The sequence below is a fragment of the Zingiber officinale genome, chromosome 5B (genome assembly GCF_018446385.1).
Source record: "Zingiber officinale cultivar Zhangliang chromosome 5B, Zo_v1.1, whole genome shotgun sequence".
Taxonomy (NCBI): Eukaryota; Viridiplantae; Streptophyta; class Magnoliopsida; order Zingiberales; family Zingiberaceae; genus Zingiber; species Zingiber officinale.
In genome coordinates, this window is record NC_055995.1 from 105,752,876 (window position 1) to 105,765,015 (window position 12,140).

Sequence of the window (12,140 nt, forward strand, 5' to 3'; positions counted from 1 at the left end):
TGACTTCAATGCTCCATAAAAGGCCTGTTCGACCAGTCATTTGAATAATACTTCCAACGAATAAAACTACAACTTTTGGTTTCGATTCAACACTCAAACGCTCACCATGCTACTCTGACTTCCGACTACAATATTGCCACGCTGCTTTGATGACTTTGCTCTACACCGAATTTTAATATTGTCAGTATAATTTATTTTACGCAAACTTGTAATCATCTTTTTGTACGATTTTCGTAATTACCGAATTGCTAGTAAATTGTGCAACGAAAGCGATCATCGATCGCGAGCCTTGAAGTAGGAGTCGTCACAAACTCCGAACAAAGTAAAACCAACTTGTGTCAATTGTCTTTTTATTTCCGCTACTTTTATTACTCCAAGTTTCTTTTTCGAAAAATGTAAAAAAATCCTCCTCTAGCACTTTCGATCCTACATATCATTTGATATCAACACGGTAAAATTTCCTGGTAGTTGTTAGACTTTGTGAATACTCAACAATCCAGATACAACTTTATTTCTAAACTTAGAAGCTGAAAATCAATTCCACACGCATCAATTCCATTAGCATACCGTATTTCAACTAAATTAATTATTTCATCAGCTTCAATCTTCCGATCGATTGCGACAACAACCTGAATATAGTTATAGCATCAACAGCAACAGTCAGAAGCTTCTCAACCTTATCAAGGTTTATCACTGCATCAAAAAAAAGGTGGCAAAGCCACATCAAGTAAACGTGTTAGAACAGTTGCAGGTGAACTCTCCTCACCCATATCTCCATGACCATAACGAAGATGATCAATTTCAAAGTAATGGCAATCAACGAAATAATCTATATCATCGAGATTCCACTTAGTGGAAGCCAGCGAACGAGCATCTTCAAAACTCACTTCTCTACTTTCATTTCACCGATCCCAAATGCTCAAAATCTCTAGATGAGTCATACACCAAAGCTTCTGATTCATGGTTCCAAAAAATCCTATTTTTTGCAATTGAAGTTTCCACATTCATGACTTGATCTAAATAGTCATCGTCATTAATAGGTCCACTAGCGTCAAAGAGACACATCAACCCTTCAACTGAAGAAGAGATTAGCTGATTTTGCAGATGGGGAACAAACGTTACCTGTGTGACATCATCCATATGGGACTCCTCCAAACATGCCATGTGATTACCATTTCTCCAGTCCAAAAACTATATCTGAGCATTGCTTCCACCAGCAAGTAGTTGCCGCTTGATCCTCCAAATTAAAGCAAAAAAGCTAAATAATTCTTGAGAGGGACTAGTACTTAGTCAAGAAACCTGCTCGAAAGACCTGACATCCCATGCTCTAATAGTGCCATCAAATGAACAAGAACAGAGCGTCTATAGTGAGGATGGAACGGAAAATGAAATTTCATGAATTGCTCCATGTGCCCTCTACACTCGAAGACATATTGGCCGGTTACTGCTGAGAAAAATTTGATTGTATTTGATGACAAGGACAAGGATAAGGCCAAATTTGAGATCTCCTAGTTGCCAGCTATCTGGAAGAAGTTGTCATCACCAAAGTTGGTCTGAATAGTATTCCTGATAGAGAGGCGCTTGAGGAGGGTGATGAGGATGCCGCAACCTCCACATCCAACTCCATGGCGGTGTCCACCACCATCGCTGCTTAGCTGGTAGGGTTCAGGTACCATAAACCGTAGTGCTTCCTTCCATTATCAACTTTATCGACAACTTCTTCTATTTCTTCATTGTCATGAATCGGGTCACCGAGTATTTTTCTTGGATCTCCTATATACATGAAATCCAACTGATCATACTTAGGGGGCGTTTGGTTTAGGGTAATAGAAGTGGGGAATGGGAATGGGAATCATTGATTCCCATTGTTAATGTTTGGATTATAGGAATAGGAATACAAATAAGGGAATGAATCCTTGAAATTGGGTAATAACTCATTCCCATGTACCCCCCTTCAATGAGTCATTACCCTATTTTCATCAATCAAAATATTTCCTTATTCCAAAAATACCCTTGACTTAAAACTAAAATTTTCTCCATTAATATCAAATATCAAAATATATTTATTTATTTTTTCTTTCATATCACTTATCTCTCCTTATTCTCTCTCATTATATTTTCTCTCTCATCATTTTATCACACACTTTCTCTCTCCTTAATCTCTCCTATCACACTCTCTTTCCTCTTTTTTTTCCTCATTACACTTTCTCTCTCATCATACTTTCTCTCTCCTCAATCTCTTCCATCGCATTCTCTTCCTTCTTTTTTTCCTCATCACACTTTCTCTCTCATCATGCTTTCTCTCTCCTCAATCTCTCTCATCACACTCTTTTTTCTCATCACACATTCTCTCTCATCATACTTTCTCTCTCCTCAATCTCTCTTATCACACTTCCTCCTTTTTTCCTCAACACACTGTCTCTCTCATTATACTTTCTCTCTCATCATACTTTCTCTCTCCTCAATCTCTCTTATCACACTTACTCATTTTTCCTCAACACACTTTCTCTCTCATTATACTTTCTCTCTCATCATACTTTCTCTCTCCTCAATCTCTCTTATCACACTTACTCTTTTTTTCCTCAACACACTTTCTCTCTCATCATACTCTCTCTCTCCTCAATCTCTCCCATCATATTCACTGTTCTCTTTTTCTCTCACCATACTTTCTCTCTCCTCAATCTCTCTCATGACACACTCTCTCCTCATTTTTTATCACTATATTTTCTCTCTCTTCATCCTCTCCTATCATACTTTCTCTCACATCATATTTTCTCTCATCATGCTATCTCCAATCACACTCTCTTTTTTCATTTTCTCTCATCACACTCTTTTTTTTCATTTTCTCTCATCACACTTTCTCTCTCTTCATTCTTTCTTATCACACTTTCTCTCTCATAATACATTCTCTCTCATCATTCTCTTTCATCATATTTTTCTCTCACATTCATCTTTCTCTCACATCTAATTTTTTCTCTTATTTTCCTTTAAGGGTAAAAAATGAAACTTTGATTTATTCCGATAGAAGATATACAACTAACCAAACATTGCTTTTAAGAGTGATATCCATACTCATACCCATTCTCATTCCACAATACAATGATTCCCATTCCGATTCCTATTCCTAGGAAAGAACCAAACGCCCCCTTAATACTGTCGAGATCCATATCTTCGTGGTTATCTCCGCCACTATGGGAGGAAGGGGGCATAGAGGCGCTGTGGCGTCAACATTCTTTCAAAGTTGTAGGTAGCAGAGCGATTGATCCCAAATCCCTCGACGTCAAATTTGTTCTTCAACATCTTTCCTTGATTGGAAATTAAGAATTTTTTTAAAAGTAGAATAAAGGAATTTACGATCTTTACGATCTTGCGCTGCTAGATGCTTAGATAACTTTGCAACTTATCTTGATAGATATTGAACCTCATCTTGAGTACTACGACCATAGTATGAGGCTTTTTCAGTCGGAATCTGTCTATCACGACTACAACGACCATCCATGAGATCTAGACGGTGGGCGCATGGTATCTCTGGTGTAATGGTCAGGGGTCGATTCTCAGGAACTGACGACCTGGGGTTTACCTCGTCATGCGCCTATGACCTGTGTACCTGCATGAACCTCCCTCCATATCCGTGGGGCCGGCACTAGGAGGGCCGCTAAGGTAGCGGATCTACCTTTTTTAGAGAGCTATCCCGTGACACCAAGGCGTAGCGCAGACGGCGGGTGCATGGTATCTCTGGCGTAATATTCAGGGGTCAATTCTCAGGAACTGACGACCTGAGATTTATCCCACCGTACGCCTATGGCCTATGTACTTATATTTACCTCTCTCCATATCCGTGGGGTCGTCATTAGGAAAGTCGCTAAGATAACGGATCTACCTTTTTTTAGAAAGTTATCCAGTGTCTATTGAATCTTTTAATTCATGCACGAATACAGGAAGTAATCTTCTACCCACTATAGAAAATTAAATGACACTATCGAAAATATTATTAATCCAAAAAATTTCTCAATACATCAATTAAACAAACTCTTATAGACAAAAAAAAAAAAAAAAAAACTACAAGACACGTAAGGAAGAAAAAATCTTATAAAAAGAAAAAATTCTAATAAAAATAAAAAAATATAAAATATAAAAGATAAAAATTATCAAAAAAAAATACTTAAAACATCAAAAAAAAATCTCAAAATTTATAAAAAATAATAATTTACTAAAAATAATAAAAAAATCTAATGAATTCTGCTGCATCAGTTTCTTTTGCATAGTTCAGAGTGGAGCAGTGGTGTATGGTCTTGTCTAACTCAATAAATTATAATAGATATAGAACTCGATCAAAAGTGAGGTATTCTGGTTACACTTTTAGAGTTAGTTTTTCAGATGTTGGCAATTTCGTGAATGAACTGAGGAGGAGGTTGTATTGACAGTAAAACATTTTTTTTTAAATGCATAAAATGATATACACTCAGTGGAAAAAAGCAGATGACTCTTGATATATTATTATTATTATTATTATTATTATTATTATTTATTTATGAGCCTAGATTTTGTCTTACTAATCTCGAAGATAAATGACTATCGCCTAGTTCGTCTATCTAGTAAATCTGAAGTAACTTATGCACACTCATATCTCGATGTTTTATATTAAATTACAAAAAAAATATATACACATAATTATTTTTTATTAAATTTGGATCTATATTTAGAGTGAGATATTATAGGTAGTTTAGTTTACATTTTAGAATAAAAAAGTAAATTATTTTAATTTTTATATATTCTATTTAAATCATTAAAATTTTAGATTTAATCTTATAAATATATTATTTTAATGAAAGTTTGATGATCTTAGGAAATTTAAGTAGGTAAGAGGAGTCTACAAATTTAAATTTTAAAAGTAAAATAGGAGTAAAATGAGATGTAAAATAGAAAATTAGTTGGACTAAATTATATTCCAATAGATATATTAAATAACTTATAAAGTTATTAAAATTGATATTAAAAATGAAGAAAATATCTTATTAATGGAGGTATACATTCTAGTCCTCCTGCATAAAAATAAAAATAAATGAGATATATAAAATTGTACAAAATATCAAGGTATTAAACTATGGAGTTGTACCATAGAACTTTAAGTTGTTGGTACAGCGGGGTCAGTAAAAGGGGAGGATGAATTGCCTAAAATAGAAAAATAAAACTCTTTCCCGATCCTTAGACTTAGACTAGAAACACAATTAAAAATAGAATTAACAACTTAAAGAAATAAGTAAAAGGTCACTATTTAATTGGTTACAACCTAGTTGGTTGTTAATTCAAGGCGGTTGAAAAGCTCACTAAGAATCTCTTCTTTGAAGGCGGAGAAGCCTTTTACACACACTGAAAGCTTAGAAATAACTAGGAAAGTGATTACTGAAGTTGTTGTACTATTTCCTAACTCCAGTAGCCTTTTTATAGCTCCTAAAAATCTTATCCGTAGCTTGAGGGCGCCTCCAAAGGGCTTAGAGGGTGCCTCCAGCGAGGTGCCAAGAGATAGAGTTTTATCCCTTGGCAACGGTCAGTTTTCCTGGTCGAAGGCGTCTTCCAAGCTCATGGGGGCACCTTCCATGCTTACGGAAGGCGCCTTCCATGCTCATGAGTCATGGGAGGCGCCTTCCACCAGAAGGTGGAAGAGGCACGCGAGCGCCTTGGAGTCGACTTCAATTCCTGTTGACGGTGCCTCCAACAGTCTTCATCAGCTTCTTTCACTCTTTTGCTACTCCAATCGCCTAAGTGATTGCGGCCAATCAAAATAGGGCTCACCCAAACCCAATTTCTGGCCTTCTCCTCGAGCAAGCTTCCGCTCCGGTTTCTCGTCCCTCGAACGTCGTATACGTTCTTCTCGTCCACCGGTGTACTCTTCCATAGCACCTTGTCCCTCGGATGCACTGAGCCCATCGGCTCCCTTCCCATGTCATCCTTCTCGCTAGCTGCGTCTTCCGCTCGACTTCCAATACTCCTAAGCTCCTGCACACTTAGACACAAGAATCAAACCAAAATAGAACCTAACTTAACTTGATTAATTAGAACAAAACAACCACAGGGTCCAACAATCTCCCCCTTTTTGATATGCATCAACCCAAGTTCAAGTTAGGGTAATAACGAACAAGATGCAATAAAAGAGTACACAAAACAAATATTTTAAGCATAAAGTTGCAAATAAAAGAAATGGCAACATATGATAAGATAGAGTTAGTAGAATTCAAAAAATTCTAACTCCCCCTAAACTTGTACTTATTCCTCCCCCTTTGATCACATCAAAAAAAAAATCACGGGGCCCAACAATAAAAATAGAATAGAGTTAGCAAAATTCAAAAAATTCTAACTCCTCCTAAACTTGTACCTATTCCTCCCCCTTTGCTCACATCAAAAAATAGGATACAATAAGAAAATAACTTGAATTTCAAATAATTTCTAAGTTATGAAGTTTTCAAATAATTGACAAAGATTGAAAATATTTCATTAATTTCACAAGCTTATCAGTTTGTCAATTAAATATTCAATTCAGTAATTGGCTTCTAGGCTGTGGTGAGGCACTAGACCTTTTTGGTTCTCGGATCATCAACCACTTCTAGACAAAGCTTCTTAAAGAATTTAAACATTTAACTTTTCTGAAATCCTTAGATTCAAAAAAAATATTAATCTAAGTATGATTTTGGAACCCAATATAGGTTCTTTCCTACTGAGTTAGCTCAGAATCTAGGGGGTACATATCCTTTGGGAATTCTTCTAAGTTGTCTCTGATGTTTTCTAATATACCAATTCAACATTCCATAAATTCTAAGTTTTGATTTTAAGAAGTTATTTGGTTTTAAGCATGCACCTTTTTCAAACTTTCGATTTGCATTTTCAATTTATCATTTTCTAACTTTAAATTGTTAAATAATTCTAAGGGACATGTCTTAGATAAGTTCAATTTTAACTCAGCATTTTTCTTTTCTAACTTCACTAAATCTTTAGAAATTTTTTTGATAAAGTTATAATAATGCTTGGGAGATAGAGAACATACCTTACTTACCTCAATTTCTAATGTTCCCCCTTCATCACTGCTTTCTTCTGATGACCCTCCCCCTTCATCGATGCTTATCTCTGAGCTGGTTTCATCTTCTACTTGATGGTTGGCCATTAGAGCTAGTCCTGAGAAGGCCTCAACCTCGGACTCAGAGGATGATGATTCATCCTATGTGACCTTCAGGTTCTTATGTTTGGAGGATGTTGGTCTTTTATACTTTTCCTTTTCCTTCTTCTTTAGTTTAGGGTATTCATCCTTAATGTGCCCTTCTTCGTTGCAGTTGTAACAACGGACCTTCCTTTTGCTTCGAAAATCCTTATTCATCTATAATTTAAATTTATTCGATCGAATAAACTTATTGAACTTTCTTACCATTAGGGTAGCTTCGTCTTCATCAATTGATTTTTCGGAGTCAAAATCGTTCATTCTTACCTTTAGTGCAATGTTCTGGCTCGATCTCTTTTATCCTGCACACCGAGATTCATTTAATTCGAAAATGGAAAAGAGATTGTCTAGTGTACTTACCTCGAGATCCTTTGAGATATAGTAGGAGTCTACTATAGATGTCTATTCCGGTGTTCTTGGGAACGCATTTAATGCATACCTTTGTGCATCCCGATTCATTACCATTTCTCCGAGGTTTGATAATCCGGTGATTAGCTCCTTGAGTCTTCTGTGTAGTTGTGCTACTAACTCTCCTTCTTCCATCTGGAGGTTCGTCAGTTGATTCCGAGGCATGTCCCGTCTCGCAAGCTTTGTTTTAGAAGTTCATTCATGCAGTTCCAAGAACTTCTCCTAAAGTTCCTTTGCTGAGTCATAATCTATTATTCGATTTACTTCCTGGGGTGGAAGTACACTGAGTAGGTGGAACTTGACTCGTCTGTTTGCTACGAAGTCTGCTTGCTCCTTCTTGGTCCACTGATATTCTTCTTTTTCTTCTCCTTGGGGGATTTTTGGAGCTACAAAATTGTATTTAATTATTAGCAATATTTCAAAATCGGGTTTAAAGAATAACTCCATTCGTTTCTTCCATGACGCAAATTCTCCCTCAAATTTTGGTGGGTAGATTGTCGGTCCGGCCATCGTCTTTGATCTTTGATGCTTCAGTCAGCGATTAGTCCTTCTGAGGCAGTTGGGCTCTGATACCACTTGTTGGTGCAGCAGGGACGACAAGAGGGGGGTGAATTACCTGAAATAGAAAAATAAAACCTCTTCTCAATCATTGGACTTAGACTAGAAATGCAATTAAAAATAAAATTAACAACTTAAAAAAATAAGTAAAAGGTCACTATTTACTTGGTTATAACCTAGTTGGTTGTTAATCCAAGGCGGTTGAAAAGTTTACTAAGAATCTCCTTCTCTGAAGGTAGAGAAGTCTTTTACACACATTGAAAGCTCAAAAATAACTAGGAAAATGATTACTAAAGTTGTTGTACTATTTTCTAACTCTAGGGGTCTTTTTATAGCTCCTAGGAATCCTATCCGTACCTTGAGGGTGCCTCCAAAGGACTTGGAGGGCGCCTCTAGTGAAGCATCAAGGGGTAGAGTTTTATCCCTTGGCAACAGTCAGTTTTCCTGGTCGAAGGTGTCGTCCATGCTCATGGAGGGCACCTTCCATGCTTACGGAGGGTGCCTTCCATGCTCATGGGAGGCGCCTTCCATGCTCATGGGAGGTGCCTTCCGCCTGAAGGTGGTAAAGGCGCGCGAGCGCCTTGGAGGCACCTTCAACTCTTGTTGAGGGCACCTCCAGCAGCCTTCAGCAGCTTCTTTTTCTTCTGCTGCTCCGATTGCCTGGGTTATTGCGGCCAACAGAAATAAGACTCACTCAAACCCAATTTTCAACCTTCTCCTCGAGCATGCTTCCGTTCCGGCTTCTTTTCCCTCGAATATTGCGTGCGTTCTTCTCGTCCAACGGTGTACACTTTCGCAGCACCTCGTCCCTTGGATGCACTGAGCCCGTCGACTATCTTCCCGTGCCATCCTTCTCGCTAATTGCGTCTTCCGCTCAACTTCCTGTGCTCCTAAGCTCCTGCACACTTAGACACAAGGATCAAACAAAAACAGAACCTAACTTAACTTGGTTGATAACACCAAAACAACCACAGGGTCCAACATAAGCTATAGAAAAAAAAATTAAGAAAAGAGATTAAAGTGACAAAAATGAATTGGATTTATGTTTGAATGGTTGACAATAAAAGTTATATATTTTCTCAAACAACTAATTGAAAGTTATTAGAAAAAGAAGCAAGACTTATACATGGTATATTCATTGACCTCGAAAAACCTTATAACCAAATCACAAGTTATATAGAAAATTCTAGAAAAGAAATATGTTAATGTAACATATACTAAAATAATTAAGGATATATACGAGAATATAATAACAAGAGTGAAAACTCTAGATGGATTAATTAAATTATTTCCTATAAAGATAGTATTACATCAAAAATCAACTCTAAATTTTTTTTTTTTTCATTAGTCATACATGAACTTATTGAACGTAATAGAGATGTGTTACCATGGTATATATTGCTAGCAGGTATATATTGCTAGCAGACGACACTGTTTTGATTGGTGAGACATGTGAAGAAGTAAATATTGAGCTCAAAATAGTAAAAGTATACGGTTTTAGATTTAGTAGAGTAAAGACAAAATTTATGAACTTTAAATTTAGTAGTAGCAGATATAGTAAGACAATTATTAAGATATGAAGTGATCAATTATTTGTAGCTAGGAGATTTAAATATTCAAATTCATTTTTGCAAAAAAATAGAAGGGTTGATAGACATGTTTTACATAGAATCAAGTAGTATGATTAAAATAGAGGAAGACGTCTAGTGTTTTTTGTGATCATAAGGTATCTCTAAATTTTAAAGGGAAGTTTTACAAAATAATAATTAGACTTGTTATGTTATTTGGAGCTAAATATTAAATTATAACTCAAGCACACGAACATGAGAAGAGAGTTGTAGAGATGAGAATGTTAAGGTGAATATACGGACATACAAGAATGTACAGGATAAAAAATGGTAGCATAATGAGAAAGTTAAGATTGTGCCTATTGAGAAAAACTCAGAGAGACATATTTAAGATAGTACAAATATGTACTTAGAAAACAAATAAATATCCTAGTTAGACGATGTGAGATCGCATTAATCAAAGATGAAGAAGACAAAAGAATACTTGGTTAGTAATGATAAAAAATGATAAAATTTATTTAAATATAAATGATTATATAATAGGGGATTGAACCTAATAGCATAAGAAGATCTATATATGTGACCCTACTTAGTGGGATAAAGAGTTAGTTATTAGTGTATACTTGGTTCAACGCCTCCCAAGTCGACTATGTTCAAGGCCTAGTCCTCACAACTACCACCACTATCCTTCTCTTTTTTGGATACATTCTTGGAGAAGTCTCTTACAAGCTATTCTTATAAACAATAGAAGCAAATATAAGAGATAAAATCAAAGAAAAAGAAAGTAAACAAATTTACATGAATCTTACTTTGTGTGCTTTTTTATTGCTTGGAATTGCCTCTTGTTGGTCTAGAAATACAACAGTACTATTTACCTCAAAAACCTCTTTTATAAGCTATTGTTCAGCCTAATTTCCATCTAACAATTGATTGCAAACCTTCACTAATCGATTGCTTCACTATAATTCGACTATTGACACCTACAACGGCTCTTTTTACGTTGTTTGACCACTATCAATAAATTGTTAAGATACAATAATCAACTTCTATCCACTAGATGAATTGGACAATCGATTTGAGAGCATTTTTTTTGTTTAAACTGATTTAACAATAGATTTTTATCACTCAACAATTGATTGGTAGCATCATAATCCAACTTGTGCCCGAGTTGGTTGCCACCGACTGTAGTGTCCCAAGTGAGTTGAGGTTGTAGCCGAATGCCGAAGCCCAAGTCAACTGACTACCAAAGCCTGAGCCCGAGTGGATTCTTGTGTGTCAACTCCCGTGCGCTCCCAAGCCCCCTGAGTCTGAGTGGGTTCCCTAGTGTCGACTCCAGCACATGCCTATGCACCCCAAGTCTAAATAGATTCTCGTGAGCCGACTCTCACACACGCCCAAGCACGCTGAACACCCAACCAACTCTGAGTCCCAAGCTCGAATGGTTTCCCAAGTGACAATTGTTGGATCGTCAACACGTGATAGGGGGGTGAATCACGTGATTTTGAAAATATTTCTTTTCTTTTGAAAATTAAGTATGCGGTATAAGTATTAGAAAATAAAGTGAGACAGAAAACAAAGGCAAACTCTAACACGAGTTCAATTTACTTGGTTCAGAACCTTCAACGACTCTTACTTCAAGCTCGCACTCGGTGAGTACTTTTATTGGGCAATCCACTAATATTTTGAATATTACATAATTGAAGTACAAGTGATATATAAGAACTATAAAGAAAAGTTACCAATAACAAAGAAAATTAGCAGAACTTGATCGTAGGTTGTCGGAGGAGCATTATAGCGTTGTAGGAGCCTTTTCGGAACAATGTGCAACACTGAGAGTTATATTAATTGGTGTGTTGACGTTGCTAGTCGAACCCTTCTTTTATAGCCCCATCCAGGCGTATGGATCCCTCCCGAGCACCTGGAGTATGTTGACATGGCAAACTCTCGTCAAAACTTTATCATGAAAGTTTATCCATGTCCAAGCGCCTGAATCACCTCCAGGCGCCTGGATCGTTGACGTGGGTCGACCAGTCAACACGCTGCAACTCAGCATGAATATGGATTTTTGCTAGTCCGAGCACCTAGAGAAACTTTGGGCGCCAGGCACCCACCCGGGGCGCTCCCTCATCAGTACTGGCTCAAGTGCCCAGAGCAACTTTAGATGCCTAGAGCAACTCCGGACGCCCCGACGTCCGGGCGCCTGGACAAGCTCTGGGAACCCGAAGCCCTTTTTCAGCCTTTTTGTAATTTTGGTTCCCTGCAAAATACGTTAGTCTATGCAACAAAAATTATCCTGCAAAACAGAGTTAGCGCATTTAAAATATGATTAATTTATAACTTAGATCATGCTTATCCAAGACCAAGATCTAGTCAAGGTCTTAGTTTAGAGATCCAAAATG

At 36.9% G+C, this 12,140-nt stretch overlaps 1 pseudogene; it reads right to left on the reverse strand.

Annotated features, from left to right (window-relative positions):
- Window positions 1–698: 698 nt before the first annotated feature.
- Window positions 699–1,645, reverse strand: LOC121986891 (annotated as a pseudogene).
- Between the last annotated feature and the right edge of the window lie 10,495 nt (window positions 1,646–12,140).